This window comes from Macaca fascicularis, chromosome 4, assembly GCF_037993035.2.
Source record: "Macaca fascicularis isolate 582-1 chromosome 4, T2T-MFA8v1.1".
In the NCBI taxonomy this organism is placed as follows: Eukaryota; Metazoa; Chordata; class Mammalia; order Primates; family Cercopithecidae; genus Macaca; species Macaca fascicularis.
The window spans coordinates 144,478,872-144,501,232 of record NC_088378.1 but is presented as its reverse complement, the minus strand read 5'-3'; the positions used below and the strand labels follow the sequence as shown (position 1 = coordinate 144,501,232).

General features: G+C 42.2%; 2 non-coding genes across 2 annotated transcripts; both read right to left on the bottom strand.

The window, feature by feature from the left end:
• Nucleotides 1–1,078: 1,078 nt before the first annotated feature.
• TRNAA-CGC (transfer RNA alanine (anticodon CGC)) lies at nucleotides 1,079–1,150 on the bottom strand. Its single transcript has one exon. It is a non-coding gene; the product is annotated as a tRNA-Ala (tRNA).
• A 12,485-nt stretch (nucleotides 1,151–13,635) lies between these two features.
• Nucleotides 13,636–13,707, bottom strand: TRNAA-CGC (transfer RNA alanine (anticodon CGC)). The gene has a single exon. It is a non-coding gene; the product is annotated as a tRNA-Ala (tRNA).
• Nucleotides 13,708–22,361: the final 8,654 nt, after the last annotated feature.

Below are 22,361 nucleotides of genomic sequence, written 5' to 3'. Positions count from 1 at the left end.
AAATGTGAACTGAAGCAATAGCGCAAATTTACTATCAATATTCCAAAGCACTCAAATGAATCAAGGAATGAACATAAGTGCAATGTAGAAATAACATAAACCTAAAAACTCATTTACTTACAGTTGCCCAGAATGCAACCTCAGCGGGGTTCTCAGTGTTGTCAGGAAATCTGTTATGATTTTCTTTTTTGCCCAGGCTGGAGTGCAGTGGTGCGATTTTGGCTCACTTCAACCTTTCCCTACCAGGTTCAAGCGATTCTACTTCCTCAGTCTCCCGAGTAGCTGGGATTACAGGCATGAGCCACGGCGTTCCACCTGTTGTGAGTTTCTAACCAACTCTGCCTTCCATTTCCACAGGCTATTTCTAATCTTTACTACTTTCTCAGATGTCCCAAATGTTTTATGACCAGGTCTCCCACACAAAAACCTTGAAAAGCTGCAGTGAGAAAATGGTTACCAGGTTAGTAACTATAGGACAAGATCTACATTATCTTAAGGTGCTAGAGTGGACCTTAAGTTGAAAGCAACTCCCACCTGAATACTAAAACTAAAAAAAAGCATGCTACTTTCCTCTTCTCCATCCTACTCCACTTTCCCCACCTCCCAAAAAAACTATGATACGGAGACATATTACATTTTACTGATTGTTTTTCACTGGAGACTGGGAATGGATTAAGGTCGACATATTACATTTTACTGATTGTTTTTCACTGGAGACTGAGAATGGATTAGGGTCTCATTTAGTGGATCTTAAAATAGTCTTGAATATTCAGCTGTATTCCCTCTTTCTGGATGCATTTATAAGAATAGTACATTTCTGAATTGTCCGTCTGACTTTGTACTACTCACCACATAATAAAACATCTTGGAAGTTTCCAGGAAACAGGAATATGGCCTGTGGCTAGTCAACCAGATAGAAGAGAAGAAAACAGAAAGACAGGGAATTGATGGATTTAAAGGAAATGATAATGGCAAACATGTGAAAGGACTAAAATCGTTTCTTTTCTTTTCTTTTTTTTTCCCCTTATATTCTATGCCAGAGGCTGAATTAAACAAAAGCTAATGTAAATAATCGCCTTGGAGATGCCGGGGATCGAACCCGGGGCCTCATACATGCGAAGCATGCGCTCTACCACTGAGCTACATCCCCTGGCACAAGTCAGCTGTAAGGGAGAATTCCTGTCCTGTTAAAAACGCGAAGCATTTTATGTTATCTCGTGTTCGACGAGGGAGTGACCAACACTGAGGATGAATTCCCCCTAAAGCCTAACCCAGATTACAGCCGAGTAACCTCCTTCCGGGACGCACCAGCAACATCCAGCTTGTATCGTTACAGAGAGCAGAGCACACTTCTACAGCTTTAGCACAATTAGTCCTCTTGGCGCAATTGAATCCCAGGCGGAAAGAATTAAGGGATTGTTCAAGACCTTTTGAAAAATTTTCTGCTAGCCGAAGGCTCATGGAAAATGCAACCCAAATTCCCTCCATCTGAGTACGTTGAATGATTAAATGTACCTTGGGAGCTGTGGCTCCCCACGCACTTGACCCGGCTGGAAGAAGCAACTGTCCAAATAGATGAAAACGTGAAAATCCTGCCTGACCTTTGTCCCCACATGCAATGACTCGGGCCACACATACCATCTAGCTCACCTGACACCGAAGCTTTATCTGGCAACTCTGGCTTTACCAAGAATTCTAGATTTAAGAAGGTGCGTTTGCTTATTTCCCTCTTTTCTTGGTTCACCCGTCAGCTCTTTCCCCGTACCTCGTTCTGAGTCTCCGCAAGGCTGCTGCGCGGAAGAACGAAGCTGCACGCAACAGCCTTCCCCGGGGGACGCGGGATAGGCCCTGGCCAGGCGCTCCCGCGGAGGCAGCCGCCACGCCCCCACCCTCTGAAAGCGCTTCTCTGCCCTGAGACCCCACTGCAGCAGCCGCGGGCACGAAGGTTTTTGTCTCTTGCTTCAGATGTTGTACAGTACAGAACAGCGACTCTTCAAATGGAAAATGACAACACCAAAGACATGATCCATGGAAGAAGTAATTGATAAGTTATACTTTAGTAAAAATTTAAAAATCGGATCTGCGAAACACACTCTCAAAGAGAATGAGAAGACAAGCCACAGACAGAGAAACTATTTGCAAAACACATGTCTGATAAAGGACTGGTACCCAAAATATACAAAGAACTCAATGGATAACAATAAAAGTACAAACAACTGGATTAAAAAGTAGGCAAAACATTTGAACAGACTACTCACCAAAGAAGATACACAGATGGCAAATAAACATATGAAAAGTTTCGCCGGGCGCGGTGGCTCACGCCTGTAATCCCAGCACTTTGGGAGGCCGAGGCGGGCGGATCACAAGGTCAGGAGATCGAGACCACGGTGAAACCCCGTCTCTACTAAAAATACAAAAAATTAGCCGGGCGCGGTTGTGGGCGCCTGTAGTCCCAGCTACTCGGGAGGCTGAGGCAGGAGAATGGCGTGAACCCGGGAGGCGGAGCTTGCAGTGAGCCGAGATCGCGCCACTGCACTCCAGCCTGGGCGACAGAGTGAGACTCCGTCTCAAAAAAAAAAAAAAAAAAAGAAAAGAAAAGTTTCCACATCATATATCATCAGGAAAATGCAAATTGAAACAACTATGATACCACTACACACTTTTTAGAATGGCAAAAATTCAAAACCCTGGCAACACCAAACGCTGATGAAGATGTGGAGCAACAGGAACTCTCGTTCATTGCTGGTGGGAATGCCAAATGATACAACTGCTTTGGAAGGCAATTTGGCAGTTTCTGACAAAACTAATCATACTCTCATTATACAACCCAGCAATCACACTGTTTGGTACCTATCCAGAGGAGTTGAGAGCACATCTATGCAAAAACCCTGCACAGGGATGTTTATAGCAGCTTTATTCATAATTGCCAAAACTTGGAAACAACGGAGACATCTTCAGCAGGTGAATGCATAAATAAACTGTGGTATATTCAGGCAATGGGATGTTATTCAGCGCTAAAAAGCAATGAATTGTCACACCATTAAAAGACATGGAGGAAACATAACATGGAGGAAACTTAAATGCATATTACTAAGTTAAATAAGCCAATCTGAAAAGCCAATGTACTATGATTCCAACTATATGGTATTCCGGAAAAGGTAAAGCTATGGAAAAAGTAAAAACTTTAGTGGTTTCCAGGGGTTAGGGGTAACGGGTGAATAGGTAGAGCACACGATTTTTAGGGCAGTGAAAATGCTCTGTATAATACTGTACTGGTGGATATATGTCATCACACATTTGTCAAAACCCATCAATTACACAACACCAAGAGGGAACCCTACAGTGAGCTATGGACTATGGGTGATAATGGTGTGTCTATGCAGGCTTATCAGTTATAACAAATGTACCACTTTGGTGCAGAATACTGTTGGTGGAAGAGGCTCTGCCTGTGTGAGGGCGGGGATATATAGGAAATTTCTGTACCTTCCACTCAGTTTTTCGGTGAACCTAAAACTGCTCTAAAAAAATAAAGACTCAAAAAAGAAGAAAAAAGGAATGAAACCTTCATGAACTCAAGACAGTGACATGGAAGCATGCAAGGTGTGCCATTACATCCGCAGCCTCTGCCTGCCGCCTATTGACCAAGGAGGAAAAGGCAAAAGGAAACTGTTACCCATTGTATGCTAGTGAGAACGATTAAGGGCTGGGCGCGGAGGCTCACGCCTGTAATCCCAGCACTTTGGGAGACCGAGGCAGGCGGATCACGAGGTCAGGAGATCGAGACCAGCCTGGCTAACACGGTGAAACCCCGTCTCTACTAAAAACACAAAAAATTAGCCGGGCGTAGTGCCGGGCGCCTGTAGTCCCAGCTACTGGGGAGGCTGAGGCAGCAGAATGGCGTGAACCGGGAGGCGGAGTTTGCAGTGAGCTGAGATCCGGCCACTGCACTCCAGCCTGGGCTACAAAGCAAGATTCCGTCTCAAAAAATAAATAAATAAATAAATAACGATTAGGATTGGCCAGTCCATAAAGCTGCATCTCCTCATAAAAAATGTGAGACATCCAGTACTGCTTGGCTACTGCTAAGGACCCTGCTTCTAGACTGTCAAAAATGCTGCCACGAAACAGGGTCATAAACCAGGTCCAAATCTCAGCCCTGGCTACTTGGGAGATAATTAAGATCTTTTAATGTCTTTTGCTCCCTCTGCTTTCACAGCGGCTTCCTTGAAACATAGAAACCTGCTTCAATATTGTCTTTTAAAATAGCGGTGAGGCCAGGTGTGGTGCCTCATGCCTGTAATTCTAGCACTAGGAGGATGAAGCAGAAGAATCTCTTGAGCCCAGGAGTTCAAGACCAGCCTGGGTAACAAAGTGAGACTCTGCCTGGTCTCTACAAAATAATAATAATAATTAGCGGGGCGTGGTGATACATGCCTGTGGTCCCAGCTACCAAGGAGGCTGAAGTGGGAGGATCATTTGAGCCCAGGAGGTGGAGGTGCAGTGAGCCATGATCGTGCCACTACATTCCCGCCTGGGCCACTGTGTGAGACCCGGCCTCAAAAACGAAACAAAACAAAAAAATGGTGAGGATGCAGAGACTATGCATGAAAACTACATGACCACTGACACGGAAACTTCATGTTGCAGGGTGCTCCCATGAGGCAAGGATCTTATTATCACTGAACAATTTGAGAAGAAAATCTGGCTCTTCAGTAGATGATAAAAACAGGTGGGCTGCCTCAGTTTATTAAATTGGAATGTTACACAACACAGAAAATGAACTTGGTATTCGTTGATTACTTTTTTAAACTAATCTTTTTTTAAAAGAACAGTTTAAGGTTCACAGCAAAACAAAGGAAGTACAGAGTTCCATAAGCCCCCTGCCTCCCCAGCCGACCTCCTTTTATACATTATGCATTCAGTTTGCTAATATTTTGTTGAGGATTTTTGCTTCTATGTTCATGATAGATATGCACTGTAGCTTTCTTTTGTAACGTCTTTGTCTGGTTTCGGTATTAGGATAATGCTGGCTTCATAGAATGAGTTGGGAATTATTCTCTCTGCTTCCATTTTCACTACATAATGAAATAATTGGTATGGTTTCTTCCTAACATATTTGTTAGGGTTCACCAATGAACCTACCTGATCCTAATGCTTTCTGCTTTAGACGGTTATTGATTATCGATTCAATTTCTCTAATTGATATAGGCCTATTTGGATTGTTCATTTCTTCTTGTGAGGCAATCAGTGTAGTTTTTCTTTTTCTTTTCCTCTTTATTGGAGACTCTTTTAACACATAAAGGAGCAAAAAGGCCGGGTGCGGTGGCTCACGACTATTCCTAGAACATTGGGAGGCCAAGGCGGGCAGAACCCTTGAGGTCAGGAGTTTGAGATCAGCCTGGCCAACATGGCAAAACACCATTTCTACCTAAAATATGAAAATTAGCCAGGTGTGGTGGTGCTCGCCTGTGGTTCCAGCTACTAGGGGAGCTGAGGAAGGACAATTGCTTGAACTCAGGAGGCAGAGGTTGCAGTGACCCGAGATTGTGAGAGATCAAGACTCTGTCTCAAAAAAAAAAAAAAAAAAAAGCCAAAAGGATATTATAATGAATTCCCATCTATTAATTACTCAGCTTTATTATCAGTTGATGGCCAATCTTGCTTCATAATCAGTGTTGTTTTAATGTGTAATACTGTTCTTATGAGTGAGTGATTAGAATGAGGCAGATGAGTTGTACGACTTCAGAGACTGGCTCATAAAAGACGGGGTAATTTATTATGTAGCAACAGATAACTAATACATTGGTATACATTTATTTCCTACTTAGCCTTTGTATGAACTTTTTAATATGAGGTTTTGTTGCATCTATTTATTTCTTGATAAAGAAAATCATATTATCAGAACATAAATGTAATTTTGCAGTTTTTTAACAAAAAAGTTGTAATTTTTTCTATATTGATGTTGCTTTTTTTCCTATATTATTGCTGTTTGTCCTGACTTTGAGTGGACAAATTATTCTTTTTTTAAATTTCTTTTTTTAATGGGTACATAATAGGTGTATACATGTGGTATACATGTTGTTTTGATACAGGCATACAATGTATAATAATTATTTCAGGGTAATTTGAGTATCTATCACCTCAAACATTATCATTTGTGTTAGGAACATTCCAATTTTGCTCTTTTAATTATTTAAAAATATACGATAAATTATTGTTGACTACAGTCACCTTACTGTGTTATCAAACTATATTTTTGCACCCATTTAACCATCCCTACCTTACAGCCCCCTCCCTACTACCCTTCCCAGCTTCTGCTAACCATCATCCTTCTCTCTATCTCCATGAGCTCAATTGTTTTAATTTTTAGCTCCCACCTATGAGTGAGAATGTTCAAAATTTGTCTTTCTGTGCCTGGCTTATTTCACTTAACATAATGTACTCCAGTTGCATCTATGTTGTTGTGAATGACAGGATTTCATTCTTTTTTATAGCTGAATAATATTTCATTATACATATATACTACATTTTCTTTTTCCATTCATCCATTGATGGACACTTAGGTTGTAAGTAGTGCTGCAATAAACGCGGAAGTGCTATTGTAAATAGTGCTGCAATAAACATTAAAGTGCAGAGATGTTTTTGATATGCTGATTTTCCTTCTTTTGGATATATACCTAGCAGTGGGATTGCCAGATCATGTGGTAGTTCTATTTTTAGTTTTCCAAAGAACCTTCATAGTGTTCTCCATAGTGGTTGCGCTAATTTACATTCCCATCAACAGTGTACAAGGATTTCCCTTCCCCACATCTTCACCAGCATTCGATATTGCCGGCCAGGCGCGGTGGTTCATGCCTGTAATCCCAGCACTTTGGGAGGCCAAGGCGGGAGGATCACAAGGTCAGGAGATCAAGACCATCTGCCCAACATGGTGAAACCCCGTCTCTACTAAAAATACAAAAGTTAGCTGGGTGTGATGGTGGGCACCTGTAATCCCAGCTACTCAGGAGACTGAGGCAGGAGAATTGTCTGAATCCAGGAGGCAGAGGTTGCAGTGAGCCGAGATCAGTGCCACTGTACTTCAGCCTGGGTCACAGGGCAAGACACCGTCTCAGACTCCATCTCAAAAAAAAAAAAAGCAAAACATCAACAACAAAAAACGATATTGCCAGTCTTTTGGGTAAAAGCCATTTTAACTGGGGTAAGACGATATCTCATTGTAGTTTTGATTTGCATTTCTCTGATGATTAATGATATTGAGCATTTTTTCATTTTTTAAGAGCACTCCAACATCTGAAGAACATTTTTAATGTACCTCATGGCCATTTGTATGTCTTCTTTTGAGAAATGTCTACTGAGATCTTTTACCCATTTTTTAATGGGAGTATTTGATATTTTCCCCATTGAGTTATTTGAGCTCACTGTATATTCTATTAGTCCCAAATTATTATTTTCAGTAAGATAATGACTATGGTTTTAAATGTACATAATTTGCCATGCTAAAGAAATTGTATTATCTCGCTATTTTTCTTAGCTGACATATTTAACAACAGAAATAACTATCAACTTTAAGAAGTGACTTTTGTTATCAATTATATAATTATAAAATATTAGTGTCTAAAGTAAGACAAAATCTGATTTCAATCTCTAGCTCAATATTTACTCACAACTATTGTTAGAATTAAATTAGATAATCCATGGAAAGTATATGGATGAATGATACCTCATGATGGGTGGTTATGTGTGTATTTGCATGTGCACATAATTTATATGCATACTATAATACATATTATCCACATGAATGTGTGTATGTATATAGAAGCATTTGGTAATATCACCACATTTATTTTCTCTGATTGGTAAATAAGTAGGACATAGGTTCTGAAATATTTTCCTAAATAAGCCCTAATAAGAAAGTAAACATTGAGTGAATTATCATGAAGAATATAAGCAAATATAATTTCTTATGATAAACCATAGTTCCTGCCTCAGGTTTTTCCACCCCAACTCTCATCACCATGACCATTGATTTTTGGAAGAGTGAGTGACCTTGAAGAATCATATTGCTTTATCTTTTTTGCCAGTTCATTACTTATAGATAATAGTTTTCAAATATTTTAGAAGGTGTTTTGTTTTTTCCTTCAATATTGGTAAATATTACTTTATTATAAGAGATTCTTGAAAAAAATAGATTGTTAAAGCAAGTAACAAAGTTGTTCTTACACTCTCCACTGTATAAAAGAAGTGAGAGCAACTCTGGCACAAGACGACCATATGTCTTAATTGAAAAGCCATCATGTTCCTTAGATTTGGTCCCTTCATGATTGCTCTGTTTCTCCTGGTCCTTTTTCATGCCAAATTACAGAAATGATACAAGCTACTTGACTTAACTTCTGGCAATTAATCTATGATATATAGTGGAAATTTTGTGTCAAAGATGCCAAATGAAAAGTTGAAGCATCATTAAACAAATAACCTTTGCAATGCCCATAATGGGCCTGGACTAAAAGGCTTCTGTAAAACTTGTAAAAAAAATGACCTATAATATTATATTTATTTTCTGTCTAATTGAATGCTGTCTTTGACATCTAACAACACTTGAAATTAAAGTGAACCATTAAATTGTATATGAGTATGTGTGAGTATAGTATAATGTTACGAGAAAAGGGCCCATGATTTGCAGTCTTATAATCTGGGTATGTAATGTAAAGCCATTTAAAAGTTGGTGACATAGGGTAAATTTGGGAGCGTAGTTCATTATTCTTTCTATACCTGTAAAACAGGACCATGTTGGCCTGGCATGGTGACCCACGCCTGTAATTCCTGCACTTTTGGAGGCCTGGGCAGGCAGATCACTTGAGGTCAGGAATTTGAGACTAGCCTGGCCAACATGCTGAAACCCTGTCTTTACTGAAAATACAAAAATTAGCTGGGCATGGTGGTGCACACCGAGTAGTCCTAGCTACTCAGGAGGCTGAGTCAGGAGAATCACTTGAACCCAGGAGAAGGAGGTTTCAGTGAGCAGAGATCACGCCACTGCACTCCAGCCTGGGTGACAGAGTGAGACTCGGTCTCAAAAACAAAGCAAAACAAACAAACAAAAACCCGGACCATGTAAAAGGATCTTTATGATATCAAAGAACATCATGCTTGGTGTGTACAATGATATTCCAACACACTCAAATTATATTCTAACATGCTTTCTATGGGACTCCTTCCAAAACAGCACCCAATGGGCTTCTATTTTCTTGTAGGACACAGATGGTTAGACATATGCTACATATGTATTAGGGTTTTCTGAATACTGTATTTTGAGCATAGGTATATTCTGTCTTCTGAGTAAAATGTTGGGTTTTTCAGAAAATTCTGTAATTTATGAGTTAATCCCACAACTTCTCATTAAATAGATGTTTCAATAATGCTATTCAAAGAAAGACTGGACCTTGCCACAAAAAAATTATTCAATACTTTTGGATATACAGCTAGGGGCAGACAGGAAAAAAATCTTTCATATTAGGAATATATGAGTCCATTTTAAATACAGTTTGCTCTAGTCACAATGGAAAGTAATCATTTGCCAGGGACACTAGACATCATGCTAGTTGTGCTCTACACTGCAAGCCAAGTTAAAACCTGCTTCATCTCCCCTGCACACCTGTAGGTGTGACACCACCTTAGTTGTCTCCCTTGGTGAGACCTGTCCTTTCTCTATTTTCTATTCTCATATTCTAGCAGTCTGATGAGCCTTTTGGACCAACCAAGAGACATTTGCCAGACAAGTGGGATCCTTTCAGGTTCAAAACTACTTCATGCGATGTCTCTGAACACAAAAATAGTCTCATAAGGGCTGCAGAGGGCAAAAAGCAGATAGCAATAACCTCTCACCTGGATTTCTAATAATTTCCTGGGATTTCTAAGTAGGTTCCAAGAACATTATGCTATCCTGAACGAATACACAGCTAAGATCACTGTAGCTTACATAAGGTTTTCCGTGAATACCATGAATGAGCTCCCAATCTTCGAACCACAATTAACCCTTTCAATTCTCACTCTACATATTGTTCCTCTCCTCTGTGGCTACATAATTAATAAGAATCCCAGTCGGGGATTCCTGCAGAGTTACAGTCTCAGAGTTGTTAGACTGTGCTTGTCAAATACATTCACAAGACCGAATCTTAAATTTATAGGCATCTTAAATTAATCATGTTTAAACTCAAGCTCCTCCCCACCTTCTGGCCCCATCCAATGCCCACAAAGCAAAATGAAAACCTAACAACAAGCAGGGGAGCACTCCTTTCCTGTAGTGTGGTATAAGGTACCACTACCTACAGCAGGACGAAGACTGGGTTTATATTTTGAGGATGTACCCCTTTTTCTGCTTTTCAAACAAAGCCTTGCTCCATTTATTTATTTGAGACAGGGTCTCACTGTATTGCTCAGAAGTTCAGTGGTGCAATCATGGCTCACTGCAGGCTCAACCTTCCAGGGCTCTGGTGATCCTCTCACCTAAGCCTTCCAAGTACCTAGGACCACCGGCATGCACCACTGCACCCGGCAATTTTTTATTATTTTCATTTTTTGTAAAGACGGGGTTTTGCCATATTAGCCAGACTGGTCTTGAACTCCTGGGCTCAAGCCATCTGCCCACCTCTGCCTCCCAAAGTACTGGAATTAGAGGCGTGAGCCACCGTGCCCGGCCCCTCCTTAATTTTTGCCTTTAAACAAAATCCCAAGCACCAGAAACCTCTGATTAATGGCTTCAGCCACTATCTCTCTGGCCTAACAGCTCAAATTCAAATGTCCAGAATGGAGCAAGGTGAATTTAAATCCTTTTTTGGTATATAAAACACTGGTGAGCAGAAGGCCAAGGCCTCAACCCCGCGCAAGGACTTGAACCCTGAATCCTCATGCTAAAACTCTAATAGCTCTACCGACTGAGCTAACCGGGCTCACGACAGGCACATTCCCCTCATAGCATAAGTACAGGGAAATACATTCAGTTATCGTCAACTTTGTCTTCCATTCCAAAGGGAAACAACCGCTTTCAGAATTACCTCACATACTCAAACCAAAAACAGCCGGCAAATCCCATTTCTACACTCACCAACCTACTACCACCACAATCATCTGGCTTTTTTCGAAAGCCACCAATACCAGCCGCTACTACACCTCAAACAAAACCTAGCCACGCGGGAACGTTCCGAAGAGTTCAGCTCTGTAAACAGCCCAAAGACGCTCTCAAAAGCCGACAGTTTGGGTAAAAAGGAATGGTATCTTCCTAGGGCACGAAAGGTTTTGGCCCACTTCCTTTCAAACACACAAGACTAATATTTTTTCGTACCTAGAGGACTCAGAGAAAACGTGCAGAGCTTGGACATGTCCTACTTACTTATCCATCCAAATCCTTTACATGCCTAAAGATCCATATTCAAGCCCTGATCGGCACGTTTTGCTTACCCCAATCTCGCCTCACCCCTCTCTCCAATCACCCATCCCTTCACCCTTCCCCTTCTGATCTCCTCACTGCCTCCTCCTAGGCGACGACTTACCAATAACTCAGCCCACTCCATCCAGCTTGAATTCTTGATTTTCCAGGCCAGGATTTCCCAAATCTGCCGGATTTCGAATCTAGGGAGCTTTCTAAATGATGTAACTTACTGCCCGGCCTCGCCTAGACCGTGTTTTCGGTCGTCATCCAAAACTCATGTCTGGGTTGACTGTCACACAAAACGGTGGCAAGAGGATGACAGCGTCGACCCTTTGAGCTGTGTCAGATCACGTTTGAGACGCTCACCAGGCGTACAAAGTGTTAGTTCCTTGTATAGATCGTGCCCCAGTCCACACACCTCCCTCGTCCTCTCCTGATTCCGGAGAGAATCCCACCTGAAAGAGGCTCTGCATCCGACGGCAGCATTCTCCCTCCTCCTCCCTACCCCGCCCACTCTCTTTCAGATCAGAGCTTCCGCGATGGAAAAGCAGCTGCCGGTCCCGGCTGTGTAACCACCCCAGGTTTGCCAGACACACGCTGTCGCTCTGCATTTCAGGCCAGGTTTTGTGAATTCTTTACGCTTCTGTTTTACATCCTCCGTAAGGCCCTAAAGTTCCCCAAGCAGCATTTTACTTGACTTCTTTGATTTTCTTTCTTTCTTTCTTTCTTTCTTTCTTTCTTTCTTTCTTTCTTTTTTTTTTTTGACACGGAGTCTCGCTCTGTCGCCCAGGCTGGAGTGCAGTGTCTGGATCTCGGCTCACTGCAAGCTCGGACTCCCGGGTTTACTCCATTCTCCTGGCTCAGCCTCCCGAGTAGCTGGGACTACAGGCGCCCGCCACCTCGCACGGCTAGTTTTTTTGTATTTTTTAGTAGAGACTGGGTTTCACCATGTTAGCCAGGATGGTCTCGATCTCCTGACCTCGTGATCCGCCCGTCTTGGCCTCCCAATGTGCTGGGATTACAGGCTTGAGCCACCGCGCCCGGCTGATTTTCTTTTGGTGTTACCTTTGGTGTCCTTAGGCAGAAGAAAAAGTTGAGAGAAAGGGGCAACTTGAAGAGGCAAGAAAATGCTTCATTCCTGGGGCTTTGTGAATGGAAGTGCTCGCCAGGGAGTCGGCTGTGGAGCGGACCTTGGAGCAAGCTGACAGGTAGGAAGATGTGTGAAGCAGAACAATGAATCCCAGGGTCCAAAATCAGTCTAAGGCCAAGTTTTATTATGTTTTCCAGAAATCTATATCAAAGCATTTCCAGTCTTCCTGCTACCCTCACTTCAAAGGCCTTTTCCCTAGACACGGGAAAATCCAGAGCTCCAGATGTAAACTCTCTGCAGAATTCCAACTTTTTCACTTTTTGTCCCCCGCTTTGATAAGTGAACTAGCATCCAAAAGGAAACAGAAATGGAACTGATTTTGGTACATTCCTCCAGTGCAGGACTATGCTTAGAAACAAAGTAGTTCTTCCGTCTTATCATTTTTACTGGCCCCTTGTTTATACGGCCAGTGTTTATTTTAGGAAACTCAAGAAACTTAGGCATCTGTCTGTGCTTAAACTGTTCCCCACCCGCCACCACACACACACACAGAAACACACACACACACACACACACACACACACACACACACACTGCCCCTTTGGCGGCATCTACCGCAGGAATCTTTGGTGTGTTGTTAACTCATAAAATCTACTTTATGATTGTACAACTGTAAACACAAGAAACTTGAGTTTTCAGAAGGCAAGTGTAAGAAATGTAGTGAAGAAGAAATTTTAACCCATCACCCACTAATACTCTTGCAATTTTATTTCAATTAAGTGTTTTCTATCACACAGCTGTCAAAATCTTCAAAGAGAATCTATTTACTGTCTACCAGACTCATCACTCTGCCAAAATCCGGCGTCAAGAAGAAAACCTTTAACACTTTAAGCCTAAGCCCCTACCAAATCAAACTCTCCCTGCATGCCGATAGCATCTGGTCCTCAAACTTGCAAATGTGTTTTCAAAGTTCACATTGGCAAGCTCCGCGTTCCTTAAGAGACGCAGTTTGGGTTATCCAAGTTCTTCCAATCACTCACCAAAAACACCTGAGATCTCCTTCCTCCAAGTAAATGGAGGTCCGTAATGAAAGAGGACGGATTGGCCAAATGAAGAGTGGAGGTGCCAGGGATTGAACCAGGGACCTCGTACATGCGAAGCACGCGCTCTACCACTGAGCTACACCCCCCGACCCTTGAAGTGCCTGGGTTCTTTTATAAAATGTTATTGCTATTTTTCTTGTTGGTTTTGCTTTGTTTTATTAAAGTTTTTAAATTTAAGAGTTAGCTAGATAAAGTCCACTGGATTGAATTTCATTATCTCCGAAGTTGCAAGACTGGATACTGTGTAGTGGCTTCATTAGACGAAGAACAGAATGTAGTCTCAATAGCACCGTTTTCGATTCTAGGACCTTCCCATTCCTGGTAGCTTGCTCCAAGGTCCACCCAACAGCGACTCGGTGAGAGTTGCTTGCCCCCACCAGGATAGTCCTGAGAAAGTCTCAAGTCTCCGACATGTGTAGCAGCGATAATGACTCAGAAAAAAGTGCTTTTCAGCTCGGAGGTAGCCGCCAGCTTTCGCTGAACTTCACACCATGCTGGGTCGGAGGCTCTGCCAACATCCATTTTTCAGCTTTTTTCGTGCGTCCCAGGTTCTGAGATTGTCCTGCTCTGATTCCACACCCCATCTCTATTTCTCGCTTGACGATTATTGTATACATAAAGGGGTTTTAAAACAGCGACTTCAAAACTCCATCAACTTTAAATGGAGTGACGTATTCCCTCCCACCCAGACTTAGGGAATAAACAGGGCAAGTCCAGACACAGGGCAGCAGAGAGAATTTCCAAATGCCTTTCTTTTGAGAACTCACGGACACAAGGAGGAATTCTGCTATATATGTACATATTTAAAAGAAAAAAGTCAAAGAGGCCCAGAAACCTTCAAGCAGTGCCACCTGGGAATTGGAAAATGCGAGGAGGTCCTGGATATGGCAAAACAAATAGAATTGGATTGTCTGGGAATGAGCTTTGTTCACGCGAAGCTTTCAGCTTAGCATATTGAAGGGGTGGCCTGCCCCTCCACACCTGTGGGCGTTTCTCGTTAGGTGAAACGAGAGACTTGAGAAAAGAAATGAGACACAGAGACAAAGTATAGAGAAAGAAAAAGTGGGCCCAGGGGACCGGCGCTCAGCTTACAGAGGACCCACACCTCCACCGGTCTCTGAGTTCCCTTAGTATTTATTGATAATTATCTTTACCATCTTAAAGATAAGGGAGTGGCAGGACAATAGGATCATCGAAGGGAGAAAATTAGCAGTAAAACATATGGACAAAGATCTCTGTGACATGAATAAGTTCAAAGGAAAATGCTGTGCCTTGATATGCATATGCAAACATCTCCACAAACCTCTTAGCAGCATTGCGCCAGCAAGTCCTGCCAGCAAGTCCCACTTTATGCCTAAGGTGGTTTTCTCCTATCTCAGTAAACAGAGCATACAATCGGGTCTCACACCGAGATGTTTCATTGCCCAGGGACGGGCAGGATTTTTAACCAGCAAGCTGCCTTCAGGCACTTGTTTAACAAAGACACATCCTGCACAGCCCAAAAGCCATTAAACCTTGAGTCACCACAGCACATGTCTCTTGCAAGGACAAGGTTGGGGGTAGGGTCACAGATTAACAGCATCTCAAATACAGAACAAAATGGAATCTCTTATGTCTACTTCTTTCTATATAGACACAGTAACAGGCTGATCTCTCTTTCTTTTCCCCACAGCATATAAGGCCAAGGATGTACATATTCACGTCAAAGTCTTGGCTGCTTCTTTATCCGAGAGCTGTTGTGTAACACTGATACACATTATATCAAGCAAATTTCCCTTTAAAGACTCAGAATACTGAAAAAAGTGTTCACTGGCAAAGGCAAGGAACACTGAAGGCACCCACTTTTGATTCTCCTCGCCTTAGCCTTCTAGAAGATTTCCTTGAAAAGTGAGTGCAGGAGGATGTATGTGGTCAGGCAACGTGCTGCTGAAACAAATCATTGATTTCAAACTCCGAGAAGGGATCTGGGAGTTTTAGACCTTTAATCGGGGGCTCTTCCAACTGAGTTATGTCAGTTATACCTCTACCTTCACTGACACTAGTAATTATCTTAACTATTAAGTTTTGAAAGCACTGCATTCTTTGAGAGATGTCTTTCTCTTGATTCCTCACTCAGAAGTTGGGATCAATAACTTGCCACATTTGGTAACTGATTGGTACTGCCATCTGTGTGCATGGAAGAAAAGTGAGGGGAGAGAAAATGCATGAGTTTTGGCTCCTCAGGCTTCACACAGGAACAATGACAAAAAGACTTGTTAACAAAGATTACTTAAGGGCCTTTTTTTCTTTTCCTTGATCCTTCTTTTCATAGTTGTTCCTCAGGAAACTGTGTAATGAAATGAAAATAATGTGAGCTTACTCATGAGGTGGAGACATGATTGTTCCTCTCCTTTCGGGAGATCCTGAGTGAGGGGGATGTTTCTCTCTCAGTTCTTCTTGTCTTACTTATGCTGATTCAACTGGGGTGTATTATTTAAGTACAGCTTTGAAGAAGTAAGAGAAAAGCAGTATTGAAGGAATAAACCTGGACTTACCTGCATGTTTAGCCAGTGCTCTACCACCAAGCTATTTATACCCCGATTGACCCTACATTTCAGTAAATTCTCTAAAACTGAGGATTGTTCCAATTTCTGGATATCTAATGGTTGATAGGACAAAGTTTACTGTATTCAACTTCACTATTTAAGAAAATTGTAGACCAGTCCCTTTTTGCAGTTATGCCATGAGACTTAATGGAATGCTAGGTCAAAAAATAGTTTTGTTTACTAAGATCTTCCTCCTCCAATCTTCTCACTTCAGTCAGGCCACTCCAAGGTCTGCTCACCAACATGCTACAGAACATCAGTTCCAATTCATCAAGGAGACTCCCAAGTTGGGATATTTACTTCTTTTCAATATTATTTTCTTTCAACTTCCCATGTTGTCTACTAAGTATCAAGAAAGACAAAAGACAGTGCAGGCCCTGCCCAGTGACTCAGCCTGTAATCCCAGCACTTTGGGAGGCCAAGGCGGGCAGATCACTAGAGGTCAGGAGTTGGAGACCAGCCTGGCCAACATGGCAAAACCCTGCTTCTACTAAAAATACACAAATTAGCGAGGTGTGTTGGCGCATACCAGTAGTTCCAGCTACTCGGGAGGCCGAGGCAGGAGAATCACTTGAACCCAGGAGGTTACCCAAGAACATGCCACTGCACTCCAACCTGGGCAACAGAGCAAGACTCTATCTCAAAAAAAAGAAGACAGTGCAGAAGGACATAAAGAATATTAGCAGTGTGTTGCCTCAGGGGATTTAGATCCAGGCAAGGAGGAAAGACAGAAGTGCAATAAATTAATAACACTTGCTGAGAAATGAAGTATGACAAAATGAGTAACATGAGTGCCAATCTCAAAATATAGGCTAATGTTAGGCAGATAAGACCGAGGAGGAATAAATTTATCTCAAAGCTAGCTATAAATGAAGAGCAACAAGAATGGTTTACAGTCACTGTCCTAGCAACCCCTAGCCTGGACCCAGTTAATGGATGCTTCAGCTCTAGTTAAGGAGACCCCATAGAAAGAAAGGGAAAGAGGGTGCTGATGAGTTGATGGTTGCAGCACACCAACATGGCACAAGTATACATATGTAACAAACCTGCACGTTATGCACATGTACCCTAGAACTCAAAGTATAATAAAAAAAAAAAAAGAAAGAAAGAAAGAAAGGGAAAGAGAAAAGGAAGGGAAAAGCTACAATGCATTATAAAGCCTCATTTGGATAAAATTCTCTCCAGAATACAGACAGTGGAAAAGAAACAATACGTGAGCTGGAACATTAAGTCTTTATAAAGTCTTTGTAAAAAAATATAGATAGATAGATAGATAGATAGATAGATAGATAGATAGATAGACAGACAGACAGACAGACAGATAGATCTGCCAGGCATGGTGGCTCAGGCCTGTAATCCCAGCACTTTGGGAGGCCGAGTCGGGCAGATCACCTGAGGTCAGGAGTTTGAGACCAGCCTGGCCAACATGGTGAAACCCTGTCTCTACTAAAAATACAAAAATTAGCCAGGTGTAGTGGTGCATGCCTGTAATCCCAGCTACTCGGGAGGCTGAGGCAGGAGAATTGCTTGAACCCGGGAGGCAGAGGTTGCAGTGAGCTGAGATCTCACCATTGCACTCCAAGAACTCAGTCTCAAAAAACCAAAAATAAAAATTAAAAAAATCTAGATCTTTGTGAAGCCTCTTTAGGCCTAGAGAAGTCCTCAAACTTTGCCACATAAGATACGAAGTGTGGTCCCTGTGAGTTTTGCCAATATTTTGTGTGACCGTCAACCCCCACAGGAGCTGTGAAGAAAACCCTAGGGCACCTTCTAGCAGAAGCAGCCAGTAATGTACATGATTTTAAAGCTTCCCAGATGATTCCGGTAATCAGTCAGGTTTGAGAATCACTAGCCTTGGAAGGCAAGTGCCCAGAATCTGTATTGAGTTAATTTATTAGGAAAATGTCATAGAAGTGGAGGTGAAGTGAACATATAGTAGAGAGGATATATCCAAAGTTCTGTATCTTTCTTGTTATCACTAGAGTACAAGTTATTATCTATAAATGTGAAACTAGGCCTCATAAAACTTAGAAACTAGGCCTCATATAGAAAAAATTAACACCAGGTGGCTCTGGATAGGGTCCCACCCTGCCTCGATAGGGACCCACCCTGATAGGGTCCCACCCTGCCAATTCCGGGAAACAACTTCATGGGGTCCCACCCTGCCAATTCCGGGGGTCCCACCCTGCCTCGAAGTTCCCGGAATCAACAACTCCAGGAAAAAAACCTCATAAGGTCCTGCTCTAACCAATTAGCATAAGACACCTTGCTCAGGCCATAGCTAGACCCAATCATTTTGCGCCTTAAGCTTTGTTTGAATTTCGCGCCATAAGCTGTGTTTGAACTTGTGTTTTCCTATATAAACAGCCTGTAACAAGCAGTCGGGGTCCCAGGGCCAACTTAGAGCTTGGGACCCTAGCGCGCTAGTAATAAATAACTCTCTGCTGTGAATCTCGTGTCGGTGATCCTTCGCGGCGACCCCTGCCCAGGAGGCAATCGACAGTTCGGTTCCAACAAATGGTCTCCTTTGTTCTAGAAGAAGATAAAACACTAAAGACATTTGTCCCACAGGAAGATCTGACTTGTTTAGTCTAAAATTGTTACGGCTTTGAGAATGGCTCGCTGCTTTTTTCTGTCACTGGACAAACACTATAAGCACTTTGGAGGGCAGGCATATAGTTGATTTGAAGGTGCATGGTGCAGGAGCCACTGTTATTGGTGACTTCCATAAGCACCAGAGTGTGCGAAGTTTTCTGCATCCCTGTGAGTGATCACACTGAGATCAATGTTAATTATAGAAGTGGAATTTATGGCTGATTTTGGCTTGAGCATCTCAGGTATGTGTGTAAGCAAAATACAGTGTGGAGGGCCAGGTGCGGTGGCTCATGCCTATAATCCCAGCACTTTGGGAGGCCTAGGCGGGCAGATCACCTGAGGTTGGGAGTTTGAGACCAGCCTGACCAACATGGAGAAACCCTGTCTTTACTAAAAATACAAAATTAGCCAGGAGTGGTGGCACATGCCTGTAATCCCAGCTACTCAGGGGGCTGAGGCAAGAGAATCACTTGAACCCGGGAGACACAGGTGGCGGTGAGCTGAGATCATGCCATTGCACTCCAGCCTGGGCAACAAAAGGGCAACTCTGACTCCAAAAAAGAAAAATATATATATATATAATATATATATACATATATAAAATGTGGAAACTTGAAAGAGAAAATATGAGGCAAACAGTTTAGAGTAAAATTTTAAAAATATTCACTTGACTAGATTTCAAGGAGCTCTTTAACTATGAAGAGGCATATCCCATTTCGTGGAGGTTTAGTCTTTTAATGTGAGATTTCAGGATCTAAACCCTTGATAAGGCTAATCTTCTATTTCACCTATGTTTTTCTAACTTTTAGATAGAGGTAAATTGAAACCTGGCTTTCTCTTAGGAAACTAAGTGTTTATAGTGAGCACATCCTTCCATACATCCTCCTGTTTGCTCAACTGGATTCTAAAAGTCGAGAGTTTGAGGGAGCAAAACCAAGGTTGCAGTAAAATAAGAATTCCATTGTTTAAACAGATGCAACCCAGCAATTTTCTACTCTATTCTACCACTGTAGGCAGAAGCCAACTTTGAAGACTTAGGAGAATTAGATGGATTACCAGAAGAGTGACTATAGGCAAGAAAGTGGAAAGACAGATTTAAGAGAACAAGGAAGATTGTAGATTGACAGGGGATTTGGAGTTATACTGGATTTAGTGAGTGAGGGATTTACTTAAGGAGACTTCCAAGTAGCTTGATTAGTCTTCTATCTAGCTAGTAAGTACAGAAAGATAAACAGAATCTCTGCTAGGTTTTTTGTTGTTGTTAGGTTGATTACCTTTTGCATTAAAAGTAAGAAACAAAATCCCTCCCATTGTTAAGTGGTATTAGGCTTTGTATTGGCATTAAGGAAAATTGGGCATGAAGAACCCATGAGGTTAAATGGAAAAACACTTAATTCCCAATCAGAAAATTGACAGCTCACAATGAAAATTGGAACAATACTCAAAAATCTTATTATCTTCTGATAAGATTCTGAGCCCTCATGCTACCCACTCTCCAGAGGACCTCTCCTTTATAGCCTCGTGAAAATGCAAAACTCAGGATAAGAGATGTCATGTCTGCAGAGTTTCTGACTCAGAGATTAGGGTGCCTTCTAAAATCTCTGTGTATTGTTACTTAGACATAATCCACTTTAAAATGAAAAGAAGTGGCATGGTTTTGCCATGCGATATACACATAATTCACTGATAATGATGACTGAATTTGGGGTGAAAATGTCTGACCCACGAGATAATGTCTGCAATGAAGTTTGTGTAGATAAAAATGGAGAATGATAGCAAAGACAGAAAGGAGAGAGGATCAGGAGACAGTGGCATATTTTCTGCCTATGAGCTTCTTTTTCCTCCTCATTTTTCTTCAGTACTATTGCAAAATGGTAGACCAGGTAAATTTTTCTTTTCTTTTCTTTTCTTTTCTTTTCTTTCTTTTGATGGAGTCTCGCTTGGTCACCCAACCTGAAGTGCAGTGGCGCAATCTCAGCTCACTGCAACCTCCACCTCCTGGGTTCAAGCAATTCTCCCACCTCAGCCTCCTGAGTAGCTGGGATTACAAGCGTCCACCACCACGCCCAACTAATTTTTGTACTTTTAGTAGAGACAGGGTTTCACCATGTTGGCCAGGCTGGTCTCAAACTCCTGACCTCAAGTGATACGTCCATCTTGGCCTCCTAAAGTGCTGGGATTACAGGCATGAGCCATTGCACTCAGCTTAGACCAAGTAAATTTTTTAAAGCTGATTAAACTGTTGGCTACTTGGTGATTTGCACTCATGTCTTTCTTGTGTTGTCCCGATAACCCTGTGTAGTGGCAACCCATTGCATTTTGTTTTACTTTGCCAGGGAGCAGAAAATAATGAGGGGAAACGGGGGAATAAAGGAAGGTGCCAATTCCACGTTGTCAGAGTTGTGGAAAAAGAAAGCAGCACTGGTGCTCCCAGGATCAAATTTGACACCTCACACTTGCAAGAAACAAGCTCTACCATCAAGCCACAGCCCCATCACTGTTGCAATTTCTTGTTTCATGCTTTCTAGTTTTATATTTTACATGGTTTTGTGAAAGTGTAACATTTCAAAGTAAATGTCTATTCTGTTAAAGCCCATTTCTATAATCTTTTCCTAGATCCTTTCTCATACCTATGTTAAAGAAAGGATAATAAATTCTAAAGCATATGACATAATTTTTGCTTGATTTTTTTTCTTTTTTCTTTCTTTCTTTTTTTTTTTTTTTTGGAGACAGGGTCTTGCTCTGCCATCCAGTCTGGAGCGTGGTGGCACAATCTCGGCTCACTGCAACCTCCCCTTCCCCGGCTCAAGTAATTCTCCTGCCTCAGCCTCCCGAGTAGCTGGGACTACAGACATGAGCCACCACGCCCAGCTAATTTTTGTATTTTTTGTAGAGACGAAGTTTCACCATGTTGACTAGGTTGGTCTCGAACTCCTGACCTCAAGTGATCCACCCGTCTTGGCCTCCCAAAGTGTTGGGATCAGGCATAAGCCACAGCGCCTGGGCCCTGCTCAATCTTACCTGCCAAGTAAGTCCTTTCCCAGATCCTGTTACTGGCCTAAAGCTTTTTTTTTTTTTTTTTTTTTTGAGACGGAGTCTCGCTCTGTTGCCCAGGCTGGAGTGCAGTGGGGCGATCTCGGCTCACTGCAAACTCCGCCTCCCAGGTTCATGCCATTCTCCCGCCTCAGCATCCTATAGACGCCCGCCACCACGCCTAGCTATTTTAGTAGAGACGGGGTTTCACAGTGTTCACCAGGATGGTCTCGATTTCCTGACCTCGTGATCCTCCCGCCTCGGCCTCCCAAAGTGCTGGGATTACAGGCGTGAGCCACCGTGCTGGGCAGCTTCTTTTTATTTTTAATTTTGAGTCACCTCCACATGTGAAAGTTGTCAGAATCAAAAAGGAGTCACTAATGTTAACAAAACCCTGACAAATAAAGCAGAGCAAAACCATGAAGAGAGGATTCTCATGCTTGTATGCCTGATAACAAAAACTATCACAAAAGACTGAAAACCACAACCTTACAATCTTACACACAAAAAAAATATGTCTACAAGGA